The following is a 27596-nucleotide window of genomic DNA, read 5'->3' as shown; positions in this document are numbered from 1 at the left end:
CTTAACCACAGCGCTACCGAGACCGGTGTCAAGCTTAGATTAACCAGAGGCAATTAAATGCATCCCACTTTCTCCATTTCTTAATTCATGTAACTGTCGGACTGAATGGGAACCGCCAAGATGTGAAGATCACTTATTAAAATAGAATGTTCAGTGGCCGCTTAAAGGGACATTCCCGAGTTTACTGCAATGTTTAAGATGTTATCGACTAACAGAGACTTTTTGACGACTGTAATTACATATCAAATATATTTTTCTGCATAAAACTTGTTTCTGATCGTTCTAATAGGTTAGATTTCATTTTATTTTATAAAAACGATGTTTTTGTACGTACGAAATTATTTGAAGACAAACTCCAGTTTGGGCTTCTTACAAATATTAAAAGGACCAGAAACACATTGAATATACAGACACTGATATTCTAAACAAGAAAATATATTTAATATGCAAGTTTAATCGTAGAACTATTTTATTAGTTGGAAACATCTTACAATGCAGCAAACTCAGAAATGTCCCTTTAACGCCAGCATTTTATCGACTTAGGAGTGCAATTTTTTAAGATGTTATCGACTAACAGAGACATTTTGACGACTGTAATTACATATCAAATATATTTTTCTGCATAAAATATTAGTGGCTGTATATTACACGTGTTTCTGATCGTTTATTTCCTAAAAATATCGTTCTAATATTTGTACTAGGTTATATTTCATTTTATTTTATAAAAACGATGTTTTTGTACGTACGAAATTATTTGAAGATAAAATCCAGTTAGGGCTTCTTACAAATATTATAACATATTGAATATACAGACACTGATATTCTAAACAAGAAATTATATTTAATATGAAAGTTTAATCGTAGAAATATTTTATTAGTCGGAAACATTTTACAATGTCGCAAACTCGGGAATGTCCCTTTAAACTATTTTAATGGAGAAAAGGTGGCCGCTTACAGCAGAGACCGCTGATTACATGAGGCCGCTAGGACAAGTTTTCATGTATTATTTTATAATTTCGACATCTTTGTTTGAATTATTTGTTATGAGAAAGTCTGCGTGAAACAAGTTAATCACTTTCCGCATATTTTTTTTTTTCACGTCGAAGTCTGCTGCACCAAACGAATATTATTTTTCAGTGTAGTTCCGGTGGAGCATGACCCAACCTCCGTAAACATTTTGCTCGCAGTAGTTTAAATCCCCACCCTTGTATCCAGCACACATGCACACAAACAATTAAAGATATACGCTTCCAAGAGTCATGCACGTGTAGACCTACTTTTAAAGGCACATTCCTGAGTTTTCTGCAATTTTTAATATGTTATCGACTAACACTTTTTAACGATTGTAATTACATATCAAATATTTGCCCCCCAGTCGAAATGATGGCTAGGACATTTGCCCCCCAGTTGATATCTACTATATTGATAAAATGAAACAAAAACATTAAATATTGTGAACAATTTTGAGCACATGTTGAAAAAGCACATTAGAAAGCACATGGGTATTGGTTAGGGGTTAGGGTTAGGGTTAGGGTTAGGGTTAGGGTTTAGGGTTAGGGTTTAGGGTTAGGGTTAATTAAAAACTTAGTAAACACAGTAATTTAAGTTGTTAATTAAACCAATTTTTATACTGGGGGGCAAATGTCCTAGCCATCATTTCGACTGGGGGGCAAATGTCCACCTATTCATTTTTGGACTGGGGGGCAAATGTCCTGGATTCGGCCACTGTGACTACCAACCCGTGTGACAACCAACCCCGGTCTCCCCTATAGCTAAGGTAATTCCAACCCGAGGGACAAAATGTTTTATTTTTGTTAGGGCCTTATCTATACCTCGCAACGGTGATAGAATCTATTAATAATTTAATATTGTGTGTGTGTGTGTGCGTGTGTGTGTGTGCGTGTACGCGCGTGTGTTTTTTTCTCTCTCTCTCTCCCTGTCTTTCTCTGTCTCTTTCCCCTCTCTCTCTCTACCTCTCTCACACTCCCTCTCTCCCCCCCCCCCCCCTCTCTCTCTCTCTCTCTCTCTCTCTCTCTCTCTCTCTATCAAATATTGTTGATTACCCTATGGGTGATTTATAAATTTATAAATGCCTAGATTACCTTATCTTCTTTACAAAAATCCCCCATCGAATTATTGCCGCTCTGTTCAGAATCAGTGACCTCACATACCAGATCACGTGGATCATAAGTGGTCTTTCCACAAGCGCTTTTGCAGATCAAACAACACATCTTCGGTCCAACTGGTGAAATCCTTTCTACTGATGACGTCTTTGCAGAGAGGAATACCGCTAGTAGTGCATACACGGTTGCAGGAAGAACAGTCATGTTCCACCTCATAATCATGGTAGGGTTTTGTTTTTACAAAGCTTGGCTGTTGATGAAATGTCAGTTGAGAATAAGAGAGCAGACTGTTTTATATTCTATCATTTTATCTCATTCATTCAGTTTTATTTGTAGAGTTTCGGAGAATACTTTCTAAATTATTAACGGTATTTTAATCTACTGTGTGGCCTTATCTTTTAACTACAACGGACATATTTTGCTATATGTTCCATAATATATTTTCCTTGCATTTAATTTTGGCTCTTTTGACTGTTATTAAAGGGACACGCCCTAGTTACGGCTAGTTGTTAACCATTACGGCGTTGGTTTTCGCTATTAAACCCATTTTTTTCACAAATAAAATTGCACTTTACTTACATTTTATTATTTAGAATACTCATTTCCATTCACCTGAAGTGCTTTTTGGTAATCCTGGTAATCCTGATAATCCTGATGTTTGTAAAACCACGAAATGCATTGTTTGTATTTCTTAACAACAGGCGTGCACTCGAGAAAAACACGTTAAGCAAGCGAGGTCCAATCTATTTTTAGAGCGAATCTTCCTGTGTAAACGTCACAGACGTTGGTATACCACGTGACCGTTGTCATTTTTGGTTCGGTTTGTTTTCTCGTGCACTGTTCGCGCAATCAAATTCCGATTTGTTATCGTTTGCTTGTTGTTCATTTGTGAGATTTTTCTTCACAGTTCGTGAACATTTTCAGTAACAATAAAGTTCAGACAAGTAAGTGTCTCAATACAAAACGTTACAAACCCTTAAAACCAATACTTTTGCTAAGTCTTACGATATCTGGAGAGGGGATACATCCAGGACAGAACAGTTGGAACATGTCCAGGAGAGGTGAAAAGAACGCACCCCAAGTCTATGCGCACTCTGTGAAATTTGTCGTGACGTAGGCATTGTTGTGCTTCGAGCGACATCTACCGGTGACATCAGAATACTAACTTTCAAAATTGTTTCAAGCAATTGGGACATGGGGATTCCCATGGTATTTATCGATATAAAACCTTGTTTTTCACTCCATTTGATAAAAACGTGATCTAAGTGTGTTACAGGTTTGTAGATTAACCAAATTATAATTTATTTTCGCTGGATGGAACTAGGGTGTGCGGCTTTAATCGATCGATTTTATTAAAGGGACATTCCTGAGTTTGCTGCACTTTTTAAGATGTTATCGGCTAACAATGACTTTTTAACGATTGGAATTACATACCAATTTTTTTTTTTTGCATAAAATATTAGTGGCTGTATATTCAACGTGTTTCTGATCGCTCTAATATTTGTACTAAGTTGAATTTCATTTTATTTCCAAAAATAAAAAAAATTCGTACGTATGAAATTATTTGAAGACAAAATCCAGTTTGGGCTTCTTACAAATATTAAGACGACCAGAAACATATTGAATATACAGACACTGATATTCTAAACCAGAAAATGTTTAATATGTAAGTTTAATCGTAGAAATATTTTATTAGTCGGAAATATTTTACAATGCAGCAAACTCAGGAATGTCCATTTAACAAGCTTTTTATTTATATTTTTAGAGTTTCGGAGAATACTTTCGAAATTATTAACGGTATTTTAATCTACTGTGTGGCCTTATCTTATAACTACAACGGGCATATTTTGCTATATGTTCCATAATATATTTTCCTTGCATTTAATTTTGGCTCTTTTGACTATTATTAATCGATCGATTTTATTAACAAGCTTTTGCAGTCATATTTTATGAAATTACATATTTATACCTACATACATCAAGTTAACAGTGTTGCTACTTCGTCTAGTTTGACTGCCGTTGCTGGGACTCGAACCTATGGCACCAAATCGCACGCAAATTGCAGACTTGCCACGATACCTTCTGAGCTGTTGAGGCGTCCATATAAAGTATTCGCTTTATCCCAGCTATACGCCTATGTGGCGACAGCAGGTTTTCTCTGAAAAAAACCCAGTGTCAGAATGACCATATGTTTTACGTCCAATAGCCGATGATAAGATAAAAAATCAATGTGCTCTAGTAGCGTCGTTAAATAAAAATAAACTTTACTTTACTTTTACCCAGCTACATGCATGGGGCCTACAAGTTACGCGGTCGATCCCGCTTACGAGCATGAACCAGTGGGAAGACCTGGCACTGGCTAGTACACTATGCATTGGTATATGAATATCTATATATTGTGTGTACACGAAGAAACCCGACATCCCTCTACGTCACCACAAGAAAGTACAGAGCATGTTCGTTTCGCATAGAGACGTCGGGTTTCTTAGTATAACGTTGGTACTGGTTAAGTTTAATGTCATGACTGGACTCGAGAATAATCAAACTAAAGCTCTGTAGCATCATATTTAGGATAACATTAATATTGTATACGCAGTAGCTTGCGACTATTTAGTTGTCGACGATTGCCAAAGCATTACATAGTTTCCACTAGTCTTCGCCTACATATCAATATCAATAACGGGAGGGTTGGAGGTGACGCGAGCTAGACAACACCTGGCGGACAAAACTGTTATCCGTGAACAAGACCGTATCTCTGCACAATGCAGAGTAAAATGGTCATTTGGCAAAATAGGAAGACCCGCCATTTGACAATACATCCTTCGTGCACCGCCATAGAGAGGACTGCCATTCTTAGGCTAATTTACTAAATAAAAACTCTAGGATCGATCCTAAAATGAGAATTTGTGCACATAGATTAAATATTGAAGCTTGCAGATACAAAAATGCCGAGAGAGCACAAAGGATATGTACATTATGTAATACTAATAAGATGGAGGATGAGTTTCATTTTATCCTTTCGTGTCCACGATATAAAATGTTAAGAAAGAAATGTATTAAACAATACTATTTCAACCACGACAATGTCTTCAAACTTATACAATTATTTGATAACTGAAAACAATAAGGAGATAAATAATCTTGGCAAATGTTTACAACAGGCGAACCGATTTAGAGAACAATTACTTGTACAAGCAAATTAATGATATGTACATATATAATGCTTCTTATATTAGTTGTTTGTGTGTATTTGTCTGCAAGTCGCTCTCCATCACTGTTCCGCACTATTGTATATATTGATGTTTTTCATTGTTATAATGCTGATCAGTTTGAACTTGTAAATCCCCGTCGGTGGGCCCATTTGGGGTATTTCTCGATCCAGCCAGTGCACCACGACTGGTATATGAAAGTCCGTGGAATGTGCTATCCTGTCTATATCATAGTGCAGAATTACCAAATGTTTGACATCCAATAGTAAATGGATAATAAATTAATATGACCTAATGTTGTCGTTTAAAAAAAAAAACCTTTAACTTTTATATCAAAACTAGCACAGGATAGCTCATTGGGATAAGTGCAGCTGTGACGACATGCACCCATAACAGTGATAGCAGGTGTTCGTGAAAGTTAAACATGTCCTGCACCACCGGTGGCATTCGTAATTAGACTGCCACCACATCAATGTGTGACGTACTTTACCACGGGCGTAGGAAGGTGCTAAAGGGGTGCGTGGCTGGGTGCACACACACACACACACACACACACACACACACACACACACACACACACATATATATATATATATATATATATATATATTATATTATATGGGACAATATATAAGTCATCGCTGTTGCTACAAAGTGGGGGTACATGCCCCCTCCCCCTCCCCGCTTCCTATGCCAGTGTTTACTCATTGGGGTACGTCCCACACCCCACACTCGTAAACAGTTAAACCTGCCATGCCCTAGTTTTATATTTATTTGTAGTAAATAATTACAAAGGCATAATCGCTACACACTCACACAAAAACAAAAACATCAGAGAGATTCAAATTGCAGAGTGATTGCATGCTGCGTAAATAGAGTCGCGTTCAGTACAACTAAATTTATGTTTCAGCCCAACGTAGCAAATTATATTAAATCTGCGAATACAAATAATTTGTGACTAGTCGATTGATTCGGGCAGACGAGTTGTCTGGCTATAACAAAAGTCACCAAAGCCTTAGGCTCCACCATACATAACATTTGTTGTCTGTTGGGGTTTTTTTCTGCTAGAAAAACACTGATTACAAGTTTTGTTAGTTTATTTTGTTTAACAACACCACTGGAGCGCATTTATTTATCAGTCATCGGCTATTGGATATCAAACATTTGATAATTTTGATATAGTCTTAGAGGGGAAACCCGCTACAGTTTGCCATAGGATATTTATCCCACAGACAGGATAGCACATACCACATCCTTTTATATATCAGTCGTGGTCCGCTGGCTAAAGCGAGAAATAGTCCAATGGGTCCACTGATAGGGATCGATACAAGTCTGAACGGACGTAGAAAGTGTGGTTCTTTTGACTTAGTGTGCGCCCTGCACTAGGATCGATCCCAGACCGACCGTGCATCATCCGAGCGCTTTACCAGCCAAGGTGGCGTCGTGGTTAGGCCATCGGTCTACAGGCTGGTAGGTACTGGGTTCGGATCCCAGTCGTGGCATGGGATTTTTAATCCAGATACCGACTCCAAACCCCGAGTGAGTGCTCCGCAAGGCTCAGTGGGTAGGTGTTCGATGCAGAATGCCGTTCAAATCACAAATAATTCAAAATTGGGTGATTGATTACTTTATTTTGAATATAAGACGAAATTAATCGACGGTAAAGTCATACTATAATATAGCTTTATGTTTTTATAGTTTTCTTGTATTAACTTTCAAGATTGAAATAGTCCGACATATTACCCAAACTCTGAAAGATGAAAGGACAATTACCCCAAACGAAAATTTAATGTTAGATTATACCAAAGTTAAAATTAAAATATACTCCCAATATTTACCGAATCTCGCACGCACGCTCGCACGCTTTCCATTCACTTTTGTATTTTGTTGTTGGACATCAAAATGCCCCGGCAAGGGAGAACAAAAAACAAAACAAAACAAAACAAAAAACAACAACAAAAACAACCCCCACAAAAAACAACCAAAAACAAAACAAAACACGTTAGAGCTTTGCTCATCAGCAGCCAAATGTGCGAAGCTGTCAAACGTCTTTAGGTATGAGTGCTTCAACCAAACTTAGTGTTGCCATTGCCATTTGTGTAGTTATTAGCTGTGTACTTGCAGAGCGCGTGTTGGTCGTGACCGCGGGCTGCGACCAGAAGACATTCTAGCTACTGTCCATTCAGTATAAATGCATGACAACCACACACATATCAAGACATCCGTATCCAGTGGCGTAGGCAGGATTTTGTATTGTGAGTGGGGGGCCACCTGGCATCCAAGCCCTCTGCCCCCCCCCCCCCCCCCCCGTGACTACGCTACTGATCACCCCTAATTTCCCGGGATTGGGGGGGGGGGGGGGGGCACTGTCCGTATCCAACGAACTGCTAGTCCAAGATCATATGGTGAAATAAAAAAAATTCTTTCTGAGAAACTTGATAAAACGTAAGTTGCCTTCGTGCCACTCTTTTGAAGGAAATGTTTGCCTTGGTACCCCTCGAACTTGCGTTAGTGCCCTAATGTTTGTTATTAAATCAAAGGCAACACTCGCCCCCCGCCCTCCGCCCCCCGCCCCCCCCCCACCCCCCAATTATTCACCATGGGGCCGTTGAAATATTACGTATCGCTATTATATCAAAATTAGACACCCTCCATCCCCCCTTATTACATGGCGGTGGAAGAGATACACATGTGATATTTATCGTCTCTTCACATATGAAAATACGTCTTTCGAGAGGTGCCACACAGTACAACTCCACATAGATGTTATACGACAAGTGTGCACATGGTTCTTTCGATTCATATTTTTAAATCGGAAACATACTTGCTGTATAATTAATATTAGCAGCATAATTTAAAGGGACAGTCCTGAGTTTGCTGCAACTTTTAAGGTGTTATCGATTAACAGAGAATTTTTAACGATTGTAATTAGATATCAAATATATTTTTCTGCATAAAATATTAGTGACTGTATATTAAACGTGTTTCTGATCGTTCTAATATTTTTACTAGGTTAAATTTCATTTTATTTCCGAAAATATTATTTTTTCGTACGTACGAAATTATTTGAAAACAGAATCCAGTTTGGGCTTCTTACAAATATTAAGACGATCAGAAACACGTTGAATGTACAGACATTGATATTTTAAACAAGACAATATATTTAATATGTAAGTTTAATCGTAGAAATATTTTATTAGTCGGAAACATCTTACAATGCAGCAAACTCAGGAATGTCCCTTTAACAAAATATATATTTTAATAATTTAGTTTAGCCTTGAATATATTTATAATATTGTTTGTATAAACTTCATTGATAGATATGTCGCGTAGGAATGCAAAGTTTCATTGATAAATAGCTAAATGAAGTAGCCACGACATGACGTTATTTTCCCCCTTGTAACGCCGCATAACGTTTGGCGCTACATCCATCAACACCCTCGAGCGTTACGTAATATTTGAATGGACCCAGTGTACATTTTGATGGGGTGTTTTAAAATAGTATTGGCTCGGGCGAAGGATGTATCGCACAAATAGCACATGTAATAATCTGAAAAAGAAAATGGAGGGAAAAACATAAGAATAATGTTTTTTTACCAATTGTTTCTAATCGCATATGGCGACCATTAGTTATGAAGACATAACTACTGCAGATACTCTCATCCTACAGTTACGCTCATCATTGCAGTTACCCACATCCCTTTTGTCAGATACCAACATCTCATCAGAAGATGACTAGAGAGTTACCTACATCACCACTTCGAAGTTACCTTCATCATGCCTCACTTTGTGATTTCATTATCAGCCGAATGACACAACTTATCATTATTTCATTGATTCAAAATATATTCATACTAAACCAACTGCTGATACGCTCTATTAAAATGTGAATGTAATGCTTAGAAATACGGAAATTCACATTGATTAATACTCTTCATGTGCGTCCTCCGCCATATTGGATGCGAGTAACTACAGTTACCCGCATGCGGTTATCCCCTGTGCTAGTGGCATCGTTAAATAAAACAAACTTTACTTTTACCGAGCGCTTTACCACGAGTTGCAAGAAGACATCTGTCTGGCTATAACAAAATCCCACTAAAGCCTGAGACTCCGCCATGCATTGATGTTGTTGTCTAGCCACAGGCCATAATTATTAACGCTATATGTTTCTATATAGCGTTAGTGGCTATAACACCTGTTAATATCAGTAGGCCCATGAATATATGTATGCACCTTTGCCTACCTAAGCAACATACCTTGAAAAAGCTGACAACTATTGTCCAGCTCTTTCTCCCAGGATATTGGTTTAAATAAACACCCAATACACCTGGCCGGAGCACACCCATCTTACACACACAAAAAACAACAACATTAATGTTGCATGGGTCGGAAATAACTAAAACGTCTTTAATTTCAACAAGTTACACATGTTTGCAAACTACATGCCTTTCCCGATCGGCGATTGTCTGATAGTTACCACTTCAAAACTGTCTGCCATGAAATAATCAAACAGCAGACTACTTACGCGGATATATTTCTGGATTTTGGTCAACCACATGGGAAAATAACTGATTAGAGGCCGTCTATCCCCTTTATGCTAGAAATACACTGATTAGAATAAATACAGTGAATCCATCGATTACGACCCATTCTGCGACTACCTCGAGTGACCTCCCTTCCCATTATTGATATGTTGTAGGGGAGGGCTAGAGAGGATTGTGTGTAATACTTCGGCAATCGTCAACAACCAAATGGTAGCCAGCTATTGTGTCTAAAATTTAAAAAAAAATTCCTAAATCTGACCCCACAAAGGTTTAATTTGGTTATTCTCGAGTCCAGTCATGGCATTAAACTTATGTTGTTAACCAGTACCAACGCTACACGAAGAAACCCGACGTCTCTATGCAAAACGAACCTGCACTGTACTTCCTTGTGGTGACGTAGAGCAAAGTGTTTACCCACGTGACACAGTGGTACTGATTAACAACGTAAGTTTAATGTGATGAGCTTTAGTTTGGTTATTTTCGAGTCCCAGTCATGACACAGTAGCTGGCGATCGTTTGGTCGTCGCCGATTGCCAAATTATTAGTTATATCTAGCGTTATTGTCACATAAAATAGAATAACGCTAGAGGACACACGAGCTATGGTTTCGGCCAAAAATACAACCGCCGTGTAGATCTATAGTCCCCATTAGCCGAGCCTAAATTGCCGGCCGCCATGCATATTACCACTTCTATGTTAAGTGAAACAGTTGGCGACGTCTATTGAGGTTGTATTTATGAAATTAATCTTTGTACACAATATCCCTGCCCTATTTATAACATATTCAAAATTTCCCCCAAAAAATATATAGTCTCCGTCCCAGGGCATCTCACTGAGCCAGGCCAGAGACCGGACCTGGGATGGACATGCCTGAAATCATAGGTGTATAGGGACACGTTAAAATAGTTCCAAGTCCGCAACTACGCAATATTTAGCACGATGTCTGTACGGTAGTCGACTGGACCTGAGTTTTAAAAAGTTCCTTAAAGAAAGCGACAGTGCAGACGAAAAGTGGAGAAGCGATCAGAATAATCGAAAAATAAAAAATAAATTTAAAAATAAAATAAAAAAGGCTTTGCATATCATATATTATAGATTATAGCTGCAGATTATCGTCATAAGGTAGTCATAAAACGTAACCCAGTTTCAGGATTTCTCTTGATGTGTTCACTTTTGAACCCCCCCCCCCCCCCCCCCCCCTTCACTCACCCCGCCCATTTCATCAACCGTCGTGTTCGTTTGTTTTGTCGCTATAGAACTGTCGAATGTTTGACAACATTACCCGCAGAATCTTGTTGACGTCTGCCAGCAGTGTCGAAAGCTGAAGGATATTTTAGTTGGCATGCTAATGAGCACTTCTAGGTCACGTGATCACACTTCTAATGACCTGAGGAAACCTTACAATACCATATAAGGATATAATGAAGTCCTGTTATAGACAAGCGTCTTTTTCCGGCCCGGTTTTAATGTAATGAGTACAGAGGAAGCTCTAAAAGTGAGATTCGCTAAATTCAGAGAAGCTGACAGAATGCACGTCATCGTTTGCTGTAATGTTCGCCCATTAGTTGCCCAAAATGAGCTACAACTGCGTCTGAATTGAAGCACAATGAAGAAAGAAAAAACACAAAACCAGAGGTGGGCCCCGGTAAAGCGGTGGGGTTTGCTAATGATGATCATAATGATTCCAAATACCCATCATCGTCATCATTATGATGGTAAAGATAGTGATGATGATGCTGACGATGATCGTGATGATGATGGTGATAGTTATGGTGATGATGGTGATAATGATGATGGTGGTGGTGATCATGATCATGATTATGATGGTAGTGGTGGTGGTGATGATGGTGATTATGATGGTGGTGGTGATGGTGATTATGATGATGATGGTGGTGGTGGTGATGTGATCATGACGACAATGATGTGATAATAATGGTAGTAGGGTTGATGATGATCATGATGATAATGATGATCGTGATAACGGTGATGATATTGGTAATAATGATGGTGATTATGATTATGCTGGTGACGACAATGATGATGATGATAATAATAATAGTAATAATGATGGAGATGATGACGATGACGACAACGATAGATATTTTTGTAGACGTTTGTGTCCAGTCAAGGATTAAGCACGATGTCCTGGACTGCAAACTGTTGTCTGTCTTTGACACTTTGAACTGTATTCATTACACTCAGGCCGTCAGACGACAGCACATGAAGGATGATGGTAAACTTCATGATGGCAAGACCCCAACAGAAGAGTTAACATTCTAATGGCGCCAGCGACGCAGTAATAATAAAAAAAGAAAGTTTGTTTTAACGACACCACTAGAGCACATAGATTTATTAATCATCAGCTATTGGATGTCAACCATTTGGTAATCTGGAGATGTAGTCTCAGAAAGGAAACCCGCTACATTTTTTCCATTAGTAGCAAGGGATCGTTTATATGCACCATGCCACAGACAGGATAGCACATACCACGGTCTTTGATATACCAGTCATGGTGTACTGGCTGGAACGAGAAATAACCCAATGGGCCCACCGACGGGGATCGATCCCAGACCGACCACGCATCAAGACTTTGAGACTCAGGACAACCCCATAACAAATACGAACAAGAACTTTATGTTAGTCTAGTTGGAAGGAAGGATGGAAGGAATGTTTATATGGCGTCGGACATGTAGTTAGGGACAACACAGATAATAGGGCTGATTTTTTTTATTATAAGCAATGGGGCTTTTGTAAGCATTATCCTACAGACAGGATGATTCATACAACGGCCTTTGTCACACCAGTTGTAGAGCACTAACTGGAACGGGAAATAGCTCAATGGGCCTACCGACGGGGATCGGTCTTTAGTGTAGCAGGAGAAAAGCTCGTATTGCCGCATAGCTCGAGTCACCTCTAGCCCTCCCCTTATTGATATGTTGTAGGGGAGGGCTAGAGAAGACTGTATGTAATGCTTCGGCAATCGTCGACGACCATATGGTAGCCAGCTATTGTTAACACTGCTCGAAATATAATATGTAGCCAAACACTGCCATCGAAACAAAACTTTCTGCTTCAAAATGCGACAGAATGCAACAACAACACTCATCTATTTAAAACAAGATGTCGGTGCGCGGGTGATGCGAGTGTCATCATCATCTTACATCATCTCCGCATCATGGAGTCGAAATATGTCTTACTACGGGAAGGACGGAAGGAAATGTTTTATTTAAAAAGTAAAGTAAAGTTTGTTTTATTTAACCACGCCACTAGAGCACATTGATTTTTTGTATCTTATCATCCGCTATTGGACGTCAAACATATGGTCATTCTGACACTGTTTTTTTTTTAGAGGAAACCCGCTGTCGCCACATAGACTACTCTTTTACGACAGGCAGCAAGGGATCTTTTATTTGCGCGTTTCCCACAGACAGGATAGCACAAACCATGGCCTTTGTTGAACCAATTATGGATCACTGGTCGGTGCAAGTGGCTTACACCTACCCATTGAACCTTGCGTAGCACTCACTCAGGGTTTGGAGTCGGTATCTGGATTAAAAATCCCATGCCTCGACTGGGATCCGAACCCAGTACCTACCCGCCTGTAGACCGATGGCCTAACCACGACACCACCGAGGCCGGTGTGTTTTATTTAACGACGTACTCAACATATTTTATTTACGGTTATATGGCGTCAGACAAATGGTTAAGGACCACACAGATATTGTGAGAGGAAACCCGCTGTCTCCACTTCATGGGCTACTCTTTTTCGATTAGTAGCAAGGGATCTTTTATATGCACCATTCCACAGACAGGGTAGTACATACCACGGCCTTTGATATACCAGTCGTGGTGCACTGGCTGGAGTGAGAAATAGCCCAATGGGCCCACTGACAGGGATCGATCTCAAACCATTAAAACAGGATGTTGGTGCGCGGGTGTTACGTGTGTCATCATCTTGCATCATCTCTGCATCATAGAATATATATCCGTTGAGGGGTTTAGATAACACAGTTCCACCCAAGAGATAAAATTGTTTTGTTTTGTTTTTTAGTTGTTATATTTGTTTGTTGTTGTTATTGGATTACTTGGGGTTTTGGGGGTTGTTGGGGGTTTTTTTGTGTGTTTTTTGTTGTTGGGTTTGTTTTTCTATTTTTTTGTTTTTTGTTTGTTGTTTTTTTATTTTGTTTTGGGGGGGTGTTGTGGGGGTATTTTGAGTTTTTTCTTTTTCTTTTTCTTTTGATATAGGGATTATAACATAGCGCGGCGGGACGTAGCCCAGTGGTAAAGCGCTCGCTTGATGTGCGGTCGGTCTGGGGTCGATCCTCGTCGGTGAAGCCGTTGAACTATATTTCATTCCAGCCAGTGCACCATGACTGGGATGGATATATGAAAGATCCCTAGCTACTAATGAAAACATATGTAGCGGGTTTCCTCTAAGACTATATGTCGGAATTACTAAATATTTGACATCCAATAGCTGATGATCAATAAATCAATGTACCCTAGTGGTGTCGTTAAACAAAATAAACTTTAACTTTAACTCATAATATAGTAGACTAAAGGGATTATTCTGAGTGTTCAGCCCTTGTAATATTTCAGCTTGTTACCCCTAACAAACTAAACACACACCCTGATCTTTCCTGTTTTTAAATACCATCTTACCGTCACCTATTTTAAATATACTCTTCAAAAGAAGAAACGCAAAACCACATTGTCGTAACATTTGGAGAATTGATTTAATTATTGAATGGTGAGTCCGATAATTACCAAATGTTGCAGGATTGTTCACAATTCACTCTAGTCCATTGTGAGTAAGTGATAGGACACACCACCAAGGTCAAGGTCATCTGGAGTCAATACCGGGTGTGGCCTCCGCGTGTGTTGACAACTGCCTGGCACCGCCTGCCCATTGAAGCAACCAGAGTACGGATGACGTCCCGGGGGATGGTGGCCCACTCGGCCTGCAAGGCTGCTGCCAGCTCGGGCAGGGTCTGGGGCTGTGGTTGTCGCTGTCGGAGGCGTCGGTCCAACTCGTCCCATAGATGCTCAATTGGGTTCAAATCCGGTGATATCGATGGCCAAGGAAGGACATTAATGTTGTTGTTCTGTAGGAAAGCCGTTGTGAGACGTGCTGTGTGAGGCCTGGCGTTGTCATGTTGGAACACTGCGTTGGCGTTGGCCATAACTGGAACGATGTTGGCCGGAGGATCTGGTCAATGTAGCCCTGTGCATTCAGGTTGCCCTGCACGTGGACCAGGTCAGTTCTGCCAGTGTGTGAGATGGCTGCCCACACCATGACACTACCCCCGCCGAATCTGTCCACTTCCTGCACGCAGTTTGCCGCATAACGTTCACCCACGACGCCTATACACGCGACATCTTCCATCATGACGTCGGAGTAGAAATCGGGACTCGTCACTGAACCACACCTGTCTCCATCGCAGTTGAGGCCATTGTCGATGAATCTGGCACCACTGCAGTCGGAGTCGACGGTGTTGTGGTGTTAAGATGACACTTCGAACTGGACGTCTGGCACGAATTCCTACCTCACGTAGGCGGTGCCATACGGTCTGGTCGGATATCCTGCGCAAACCTGGTATTGCTGCGGCTGTGGAGGTGGCAGTAGTCAATCGTTCCCGAAGGTGGCGTACCCGGATGTAGCGGTCCTGTCCGGGGGTAGTGACCCGTGGTCGACCGGATCTAGGGAGGTCACGTGTTGATCCATGTTGCTGGTAACGGTCCCACAGTCTGGAGATGGTGCTTGGGGACACATGGAATGCCCTGGCAACGGTCCGTTCTGGATTCGCCTGCGTCTAGTCGGCCGATGGGCATTGTTTCTCTGCGGTTCACTGAGACGTGGCATGTCCTGGATTGTCAACTGTCGGCCAGATACAGAGGCCAGGCAAGCGAACACCCTGCACTTTTATACTGTCGGTGTTCATGTTGCACGTGCAGACAACGCACGTGCAGTGGTGACTTGGTTTGCACGTGGCTGCGTTTTTGCGAATATTCACATTTTGGAACTTTATTGTACAGTAGCTGCGTTTTATCGAATGTAACCGTGGGAATGTGTTTGGGACATGCAATGACCTTATATTCACAAAGCATGAACCGGTAGGAAACATAAAATCGGAGTTATAACCCATTTGTACCCTTTTGCGTTTCTTTTTTTGAAGAGTATATAAAGCATTATACGGGTACATTAATTTGGAATGACATGTGACCAAATTGTTTCAAATTTTGTTTGGCCGTTGGAATTATTTTAGACAAAAATCGATACTGAGATGTATCAACATTATGATGTCCTAGAAATGCATATTTATATTCTTAGCAAGAAAATATAAGTAAATTATAATTTTAATGTAAAAATATTTTATTTTAGACAAAAATCGATATATATTCTTAGCAACAAAATGTAAGTAAATTATAATTTTAATAATGTAAAAATAGTTTATTAAACTTTTTTTTTTTTTTTTTTTTTTTTTTTTTTTTTTTAAAATGACTACAAACTGAGGAGTGGGTGTCCCTTTAATAATCGGCCGGCGTCGTGGTTAGGTCATCGGTCTACAGGCTGGTAGGTACTGGGTTCGGATCCCAGTCGAGGCATGGTTTTTTTAAATCCAGATACTGACTCCAAACCCTGAGTGAGTGCTCCACAAGGCTCAATGAGTAGGTGTAAATCACTTGCACCGACCAGTGATCCATAACTGGTTCAACAAAGGCCATGGTTTGTGTTATCCTGCCTGTGGGAAGCGCAAATAAAAGATCCCTTGCTGCCTGTCGTAAAAAGAGTAGCCTATGTGGCGACAGCGGGTTTCCTCTAAAAAATAGTGTCAGAATGACCATATGTTTGACGTCCAATAGCCGATGATAAGATAAAAAAATCAATGTGCTCTAGTGGCGTTGTTAAATAAAAAACTTTACTTTACTTTACAAACAGAAGTGCCCTTTTAAATCAGCACTTCCGGATACTGCGACAAACATTTGTTTTCTACGCACAGACACCATCGTTGGATTCTTAATATTTGTGAAGGCTGCTGCAAGTGGACGACACGAAGGTTGGATCCGCCGGGGATCGGGGGGGGGGGGGGGGGGGGTGGCATTGAGCTCAGTAGATGTAGGGTGGCTATAGGGCGTCGGCGGTTTCGGCCGTAGGTTTGGTTTAGGTCTGTTATGGGGTCCTACCCCCGCCCTCTCCCGATTTCCCTGATGGGTCACACTGACGTTCCGGATATGAGCAGTTATCCTTCTTTAACTACCCAATAAATAAACCTGTATGGCTCGGGCCCAACCTCTCCCTCTTTCCTCGGGGGTTAAATTTCTCTTAATTGTAATTTATACTTTATTAATTTTATCTTTTTGAACAGCTAAAATTGGCGTCTAAAATATTAATTTTAAAAATTATTTAGGGTTATATTGTTATTTATTTTGGGACTTGCGCTTTTAAATTTAAATATTATTAAAGTCCCTAGTCCCAATTCTGGTTTAAAAATCTAAATTGTCCCTTAGTGAAGTATCCTGGACCAATACACTGGCTATCCAGAGACTTGGCCCGTGATAGACATGCCTGAAACCTTAGTGGTATATGGGCATGTTAAAAATACTCTCTCACTCACTTTACACACAGAGAGAGCAAACATAATAATATACTTCCACAACAATCGGTGATTCGTGGCGTCATTTGCAAATGTCATTGTTCGATTTATGTAAACCGTTTAAAAGCAACACTGCGTCGCAAATGGGTAAACTGTTCCCAAACACACAGAGAGCATTCGTCTATATTTACAATAGACCATTAAGAAGCGACAGTTCCGAGTCACTTCCGGTACAAATAGAGAGTTTGTGTTTACCAATGTCATGAGACAAACCAATCGCTTTCGGGAACACAATCATTTTAGAGTTACTTGCCTTGTATTTCTTTCTTCTTTTTATTTTTATTAAAGGGACAGACCCTAGTTTCAACCCGTGAAAATTAACACTAAGTTTAGCTAATTTGCAAAGCAGTAACACATTTGGATAGACTAACAATTGAGTGAAGCGTGAGTCTGTGACTTTGAAATGGTATGGGCGGGACGTAGCCCAGTGGTAAATCGTTCGCTTGATGCGCGGTCGGTTTGGGATCGATCCCTGTCGGTGGGCCCATTGGGCTATTTCTCGTTCCAACCAATGCACCACGACTGGTATATCAAAGGCCGTGGTATGTGTTATCTTGTCTGTGGGATGGTGCATATAAAAGATCCCTTGCTACTAATGGAAAAAGAATGTAGCGGGTTTCCTCTCTATGACTGTGTCAAAATCACCATATGTTTGACATCCAATAGCCGATGATTAATTAATCAATGTGCTCTAGTGGTGTCGTTAAACAAAACAAACTTTTTTTTGAAATTGTGAAATACCCTCTAAAAATAGACTAAAACTCGACTCAATAACTGTTACTTCTCAGACTCGCGTGCGTTTTTATAAATATGAGAAATGCATTCTGTGATATTAAAAGCACCAGGATGACCACAAAGACTTCGAATGTAGGGAAATGAATAATCTAAACAATAAAATCTAAGTATAGTATGATTTCAGTTATCAAAACCGGCTCTAATAGTAAAAAATAAGCCTTATTGTTTAAAAACAAGGGTATGTTCCTTTAATAAAGGTGGGCAACAACGGTACATTTAAAAAAAAAAAAAACTACTTTGGATTCGGTTACTGGCATCCAGGGATCGGAAACAGGATTGGCGTGTCTGAACCACATTTGGATACAGACACGTGAATTACTAGTATATTGTTTTGGAAGGAAGGAAGTAAATGTTTTATTTAACGACGCCACTTAACACATTTTATTTACGGTTATATGGCGTCAGACATATGGTTAAGGACCACACAAATTTTGAGAGAGGAAACCCGCTGTCGCCACGTAAAGGGCTACACTTTTCAATTAGCAGCAAGGGATCTTTAATATACACCAGCCCACATACATGATAACACATACCACTGCCGTTCATATACCAGTCGTGGTGCCATGGCTGGAACAAGTAGATAGATATATGGACGGACGGACGGACGGACTGACGTATGGATACAACATACAGACAAAGACATAAACATACATAAACAGCCAGTTAGAAAGTTAGAGAGACAGAGATAAAGAATGTGAATTAGGCATAAAGAATGAGAATTAGACTGGGGAAAAAAACCAGACAGACATAATTATTTTTAGTTATCCTCGATTTTTCTTTTTTAACCAAACGTTTCACCGTCTGCAACCGTGCATCCAGACAGCTAATAAATTCACATCGAATTAGAAATGAATGATTACATCCTAATGGATTTTTTTTGTTTAATTTTGCTTCGTTCTCACTACATCAACCCTTTTCCACGCGCTTACATCCTGAGAAGCTTCAAGTACGCCTGCCTTGGGCAAATGATTCCAGATCCCCCGAGATATCGGCTCGAGACAGATGATGCGCCTCATTCATTTTCCTAACAACGTCTTTGTAGACTAGACCAATGAGATTGACCGTTTTTTATCACTGCGGGAATGTGATCGATCACCATTTTATTTAGAGAACTGATGGTTCAAATTGCGACTGCTGTCTTACCCCGCAATAATCCCCTAAAAAGATTCTGATGTGGGTTTCTTCTCTCGAACTCTTGACCAAGCGGCACAGCTATCTGTTAATCCCAGTTTCCGTAAAATCTCTAACACATCGCCGACAAACACAGAATTTTGGAATAAAGATGCCCAGATACACGTTTTCTGACCAATCTAGTTGGGGATTTTTTTTAATGCTTTAAAGTTTGTTTTGTTTAATGACACCACTAGAGCACACTGATTGATTCATTCATTGACTGATTATTTATCGACTATTGGATATACCAAAAATGGGTAATTTAGACATATAGCCTAAGAGATGAAATCCGCTACATGTTTCCATTAGTTGCAAGGGATATTTTATATGCACCATCCCATTGACAGGATAGCACATACTACGGTCTTTGATATACCAGTCGTGGCGCACTGGCTGGAGCGTGAAATAGCCCAATGGGCCTACCGACAGGGATCGATCCCAACTGTACGCTTGAGGATGTGGGTGACCTATTATAAATGGTTAAATACAGAAAAATATTCTCGAGACTGCAACTTTAGTTTCAACCTGTGAAAATTAATACTAAGTCTGGTTAATCTACAAACTAGCTCGAGTAACCTCTAGCCCTTTCCTTATCGATATATTGTAGGGGATGGCTAGAGACAGTTTTCTTGCCCACTGGACAGTGTTATCCAGCTTTTGCACGGTGCTAGACAAGCTGTCTGACCCTAGGGCTGGATAAATCTGTCTTACCAGATTGACGTCATAACTCATTGTTTTACAACCATTGACGTCATAACTCATTGTTTTCAAAATTTTACCTTGTATCATTGTTTAAAAAAATATTTAAACAAATTAATATTTTCAACTTTATATTTATTGTTAAGTTGTTGCATTTTTATGTCGTTGCATAAGCTGGACTATATTTTTCAGCGTATGATTAAAATTTAATGAGTTTAATTGCTTGTAGGTGAAATGTTTACGAATCGTTCAACAATAAACAAACCTACGTAGCTTACAAAATTAATGTTTTGTTACTGTAATTAAATAGGCAAGAAAAAGAATCAATCACCGTTGTGAGGTATAGATAAGGCAATTCCAACCTTCGGGACAAAATGGTTTGTCCCTCGAGTTGGAATCAATCTAATTAAAATTAGCTCCACTATTGCATGTGGATCTAACAGCAGCCCGTTGGAGCTCATGTCCAGTTGACCTTTCATTCGACCAATCAAAACTTTACTTGTTAAATCATGCCAGTGATTTAAAAAGAATTTGAAAACATTCGGGATTATGCCGAGGATATACGAAATAATTCGGGTGAATTACGAAGTATGCCGGAAATTAATTGCAATATCAAATTTTATATAAAATTTGTTTCAAGACGAAAACATAAACCATGATGGTATAGCCATAAAATCTGTTTATACTAGTATACAATCCAAAGTTTATTACTCCACTTTTCCCCCTGTTTTATCAATGTTGAAATAGACCAACAAGTTCGCCTATTGCATAAATAGTCTCGCCCGATATTTTTAGAATTTGTATGCTCCCGAATAACGCTATAAAAGGCGAAGTGTAATTGGTCGATATTTAAATTGTTATTTTTAGATGGAATGTCACCTGGACATGGGAGTTCACGCAATGCTGTTAGATCTACTGGCTAGACCCAGTAGAGCTAATTTTGATCAGATTGGGTTGGAATTGATTTATCTATACCTCACAACGGTGATAGATTCTATTAGTGTGTAATACTTCGGCAATCGTCGACGACTAAATGGTAGCCAATTGTTTTTGTTTTTCCTAAATCTGATGTCACAAAGCTTTCGTTTAATTATTCTCGAGTCCAGTCATGACATTAAACTTACATGTTGTTAATTAGTATCAATGTGTCACGTGGCCACATACTTTGCTCTACGTCACCACAAGAAAGTACAGTGCAGGTTCGTTTCGCATATGGGCGTCGGGTTTCTTCGTGTAGCGTTAGTAATTGTAAACAGCACGTAAGTTTAATGTCATTAATCTCGAGATTGATCAGACTAAAGCTCTGTGGCATCAGCTTTAGGAAAGCATTTGTATTTTAGACACAGTTACTGCAGCTGGCTACCAATTGGTCGTCGACGATTGCCGAAGTACTAGTATTACACACAGTCCTCTCAAGCCCTCCCCAACAACATAGCAACAAGGGGAGGGCTAGAGGTGACTCGAGCTATTTACAAATCAGAGTAGATTTGCAATAAAGTGACTGTGAAGAGTAGATTTGCAATAAAGTGACTGTGAAGTTCATAACGGGAAATACCTAAAAATAGACTAGTGTGTGTTTCCATAGCCGATTCGTTTCAGAGGCACGTGTGTTTTTAAAAATATGAAATAAAAAAGCATTTTGTGGTATTAAAAACACCAGGATGACCAGAACCATTTCAGACGTACTGAAATGGATATTCTAAACAATAAAATATAAGTAGTGTCTGATTTCAGTTGTCAAAAGACGGCTCTAATTGTAAAAAAAAAAACGTCGTCTCTCAGTTTGACGTTGTGGCTGTGTTTGTGATTTACAATCGTCAAAAAATCTCGAATGACAAGGCGGCGATATCTATCTATGTTGTTCTGATTTTTGCTGATTGATGAAACTCGTTGCTATGCATGTTCGTAATTTAACGTGATATCGCGTGAATTTCTCCCCTTTATTCCTTCTAATCTCGGATTACAATTTTAATCAATACTTTCATCTATTCTTCCAAATTTGATTACTCGTTCACCGTCTCTGTGAAATAAATGTCATAAAATTGGTGTTACGACATTCGAATCTTGCCGTAAACCGTTCCGGGCAACATGGCCCCCTTGAGGCGGACGGCGTGACATGGCGAAAATGAAATCCACAATTGATTGATTAGCAATGGCGACATGGATACGAGATCATACGTCATCGCGCGACGCTAAGGAGAGACCTCATAATTTCCAATTACGTGCACCGCGCGTGCCCGCCGCGTTGTGGTTTCCAGCTCAACATGAGAGATGAATTTTAAATATCTTCATATCAAAGGAAATCGCCATCTTTATTGGGAAGCTTTATAGGCGAGAATTGAAATATAGTTTTTGTGTTCATTTCACAGATTAGAGGTGGTCATATTTCCAAATCCAAAAATGTGACTTTTATCTATTTACTTATTTTAAAAAATTATTTATTTATTTATATTGCCAAATCCAAAAATATGGAATTATTATTATTATTATTATTATTATTATTATTAAATAAATAAATTTTTATTTGTTTCGATTCTTTTCGTTTCGTTTAATTGACGGGTGCCAACGATGGAGCAGGATATGCTCAATTACGCGAACACCTTATATCATCACTGTTTTGACAATGATTCGTGATTGCATGTCCACCACGACTGGTATATCAACGGCCGTGAAATGTGCTATCCTGTCTATGGTGCATATAAAATATCTCTCACTATATTAGGAAAAAATGTAGCGGGTTTCCTCTGATGACTACGATTCAGAATTACCAAATATTTGGCATCCAATAGCCGATGATTAATTAATTAATGTACTCTAGTGGTGTCGTTAAACAGTCAAACCTTTTTGATTGCATGTCATCACGGCTATTATATATTCGTACTGGCTCCGATTTTTTTAGAGAGTGGGGGGGGGGGGGGGGGGTGGGGGATTCAAGCTGATTTTTGCCCGAATTAAACGAAAATGCCCATTATATTAATATTGGCATTACTACCAAACGGCTATATAAGGTTGTAAACGAATCTCGACGAATATTTCATGGATTACAACTAATATTATGGGTAGAATTATGGAAATACATATACCAGGTGAAAAGGTTTCAGGAAAGCTCATTTTACCCGAATTAGAGATTTAAAAAGAAAAAAGAAAAAAAAAGATTTATTGCCCCCAGAACATAGACAGTGAACAGGTTGGGGATCCGTGGTCACTGCCTTACAAAGTACATATTTAAACAATAGTATCTAAACAAAATATGCTATTTAAATATGTTAATGCTTTCTATGGTATTTATAAGACGGAAAGAGAGAGAGAGAGAGAGAGAGAGAGAGAGAGAGAGAGAGAGAGAGAGAGAGAGAGAGAGAGAGAGAGAGAGAGAGAGAGAGAGAGAGAGAGAGGGGAGAGGGGGGAGGTGCAACAGCAGTAGATAAGTATAAAGAAGTTGTGGGGATATTGAGAGAGTATTAGAAAACGACATTTTAATTAGTACTCTATTTCCAAGTGAACTTTCAAAGCATTATTTTTAATTAAAACATTCTTTCAAAGAGTGTTTTATAGGATGTCCATTGCTTATGAAATGCTTCATAGTTGCAATTTTTGTAATAAATATATTTTTCTATTTCAAAATTATTTTGTAGAATATTTTTCGCGGCGTTGACATGTAAATTTTTTTTTTGTATTTTCATACCGTAAATATAATATTTTATGTTGATAGTCAGCCAATTTACAAAATCACCTTTTTCGTTGTTGATCATGCCTAACATAACTATGTATCTGCTTAGAGTGATATTAATTCCAGTTTCATTTCTTATCCATTCTTCTATTGCTTCCCACAGAGAATGTACTAAACTACATTCAAATAGAAGGTGTTGTATGGTTTCAGGTGATTTGTTGCAAAAACTACAGGCATTGGAATCAATGTAATTAATCATATTTAGAAATGTGTTAGTTGTAAGGATTCGGTGTATGATTTTATACTGAAACCAAGATAATATTGTGCTTTTGACAGACCTAAAGGGTAGAATGTAATATTTTTTCCAATCATATATATCATAGATATATCCTTCTTTAAAATATTTTATTTGTGATTTTGGAATGGTGGTTTGAGTGTTCAGTAAATCATATATATGTTTGCAACCTTTCTGATCTTTGAATAAAACCTTTAAGTTATATGGAAGAACAGGATTTTGTAATGCTATAAAAACGTCATCATTTAAATTATCTAGGTTGTAAATGAATGATTTTATAGCACTGACCAATGAAGGATATTCCAGAAAATTGGTAATTATGTCGTATTTCTCTATGAACTGTTCATATGTTAGAAAGTCTCCTTGTTCTTTCAACAAATCGTTAATAAAGATAATACCTTTTGAGATATATCGTTTTAGTATAAATGGCTTTTTATCTATACATATTTTACTGTTGAACCAAATATTGATCTGGAGAATATCATCTACGTTTACTGGAATTTGTTTTTCTTGTATCCTTAACCAACTAACCAATGTGTCTCTCCAAAATGTATTTTTTATTGAACTTTTTTTACAGTATAGAAAATGGTCGCCATAAATCACGTGTTATAATTTGTAGAATCGAACAAATGGTCCATTTTGGGTTATTTAAAAATATCCGTCGGATCCACGAACTTTTCAAAGCGGTCATAAAATTATTTATGTTTATCATTTTGATGCCACCATTTTTATAGTCTTGCGTTATTAAGTTTCTTTTAAGTTGTTCACGGCCGCTATTCCAAATAAATTGGAAAAATAATGTATTTATATGTTTTAGCAAACGTTCGCTTGGATTTGATAATGTTTTCAGTAGGTATGTTAGTTTAGGAACTATTAACGTTTTCAGGACTGTAATTCTTCCTAAAACAGTAAGTTTTCTGATAGACCATAGCTTCATTAATTTTTGTATTTCGATAATCTTGGGATTATAATTTAAATCAATAATTTCTTCTAGATTAATGGAAAAGTTAATACCGAGAAGGTTAAACTGTGTACTGCCCCATTCTAGTTTCCATCGAGTGTGATGGTAAACTTCATTTGAAAATTTCTTGCTACCTATCCAAATAGCTTTTGATTTGGTGTAGTTAATTTTTAGGCCAGATATTTGTGCATAATAATCTAGGATAGATATAACACCTTGCAGGGACTCAGGAGAGCCGTCTAAAATAAAACTTGTGTCGTCTGCATACTGCGATATTAAATATTTTTCACCATCTATAGTGATACCTTTTATATTATTGGAGTTTTTTTACTATGATAGCGAGGATTTCAGCACATAAAATAAATATATAAGGTGACAAAGGATCGCCTTGTCTACAGCCCCTTTCTAGTTTAAAGGCTCTGAATTACTCTAGATACCAATTACTATATAGTGTTTTAATCCAGGCTTTCATTGATGTTTTGAAGTTAAAAATGTCTAAGGCTTTATTGATAAATGACCAAGATATTGAATCAAAAGCTTTTTCGAAATCGATTAATAATAGTAAACCAGTGATATCTTGTTCTTCGGTATAATGCATAATATCATAAATTAATCTAATGTTTTCACCAATGTACCTTCCTTTAATAAAGCATGTTTGGTCTGAGTCTATTATTTTATCAAGAACCCTTTTTATTCGATTTGCAATACAACCTGAAGCCAGTTTATATGTACAGTTTAGGAGAGTTATTGGTCGCCAGTTTTTTTAGAAATTCTTTAGGTTTGTTTGGTTTCGGGATACATGTTATGATTCCTAATTTTTTAACATTAGACATTTCTTTCTTAGCATAACTGTAATTGATAGATTGAACAATAAAATGACCAAGATCTATCCAGAAAAATTCGGCAGTAAACCCATCCGAACCAGGACTCTTATCATTTTTCATATTTTTAAGACACGTTAATATTTCCGAGTGTATTATTTCCCCCTCTAATGTTTCTGCATCTTCGTTTGTCAGGATATTAAAATTATAATGTGCAAGTGTTTCCATAATATCATTATCATTTTGTCCAGGTGGAGTTGAGTAGAGGTTTTGGTAAAAAGCTTTAGTTTCTTTTAGGATTTCTTCCTGATCTTTAACTATTGTTCTATTTTCTAGTTTTATTTTCGAAATTAGTTTACTAAAGTAGTTTCTGGATTCTAAATTACAAAAAATATTTTGTTGGTTTTTCGCCCTCTTCGATCCATTTTGTTCTTAACCTTATATAATGTCCTTTAAGTGTTTGTTTTCTTAGCTCTTGTAATTCAAACTTTTTAGATTCAATCTGTTTTTTCATCAATCATCTTTTCATCTTCTAATAATTTAATTTCATTACATAATTTTGTTTCCAGTTCATCACGATTTTTTTTCTTAAAAACTGAAAATGATATAGTTTTGCCTCTTATTTCCATCAATAACATTTCCAAAAAAAGTTGACTATCTATGGAAAACTGAATTTCATCTTTTGGTATAGAATCTAAGATTTCATAATTATATATAGGGACGGCATACTGCCGTATTATTTTTGATATGGTTTCCTTCACCATTTTACAATATTCTGTATCTCTAAGTAATGAATTATTAAACTTCCAAAGTCCTGGACCCTTTTTTATTTGAATTAACTTTATATTTAAAACTACTGCTGAATGGTCAGAACGATAACTATTTTCCACTATAACCTTTTCTACCAGTGAAATCAAATTATTGGACATTAGAAAGAAATCGAGTCTAGCTTGTTTTAAAGGAGGTTTTTTTCCCCCCAAGTATACCTTCTAAGATTAGGATAAAGTTCTCTGAAAGGATCTATTAAATCTAACGTTTCCATTTTATCAATAATTACTTTTTTTTACATTTAGGATGGCTGACGTGTAAATAATTTGTTCTATCCAGATACTGGTTTAACACTAAATTGAAATCTCCACAAATTATATATTTTTCATTTTGGAAGTCTTCAATACATTCAAAAATATGTTTATAAAATTGTGGATAATCTATATTAGGGGCATATATAGTAATGAAAGTTAGTCTCTCTCCTTCTATTGTTATATCTGTAACAATATAGTTTCCCGAGTTGTCCATTTTAACTTTATGTAAAACATATTCAAAATTATTATTGAGCATAATTGCCACACCTCGAGAATTTCCAGTGTAAGAATTAAATAGACATTTATATCCCCACTGTGTCTGTATATAGGGTTCTAACTGTGACGTAAAGTGTGTGTCTTGTAAACAATATATGCTATATTTCTTGCATTTGAAATAGTTCAGAACATCGGCTCTTTTTTTTCCCTTATCTCCGAGTTCCTGGCAATTAAGTGTTAGGATCTGCAAACAAGCCATGATATTCTATTTTTTAAAATTTATTATAAATCTAGGTTTTTGTTTCAAGTTCGTATTCTTCTGGTTTATATTAGTCTTTATTTTATTTTTCTGTGAA

This window comes from Gigantopelta aegis, chromosome 12, assembly GCF_016097555.1.
Source record: "Gigantopelta aegis isolate Gae_Host chromosome 12, Gae_host_genome, whole genome shotgun sequence".
Lineage (NCBI taxonomy): Eukaryota > Metazoa > Mollusca > Gastropoda > Neomphalida > Peltospiridae > Gigantopelta > Gigantopelta aegis.
This window is presented reverse-complemented; position numbering follows the sequence as displayed.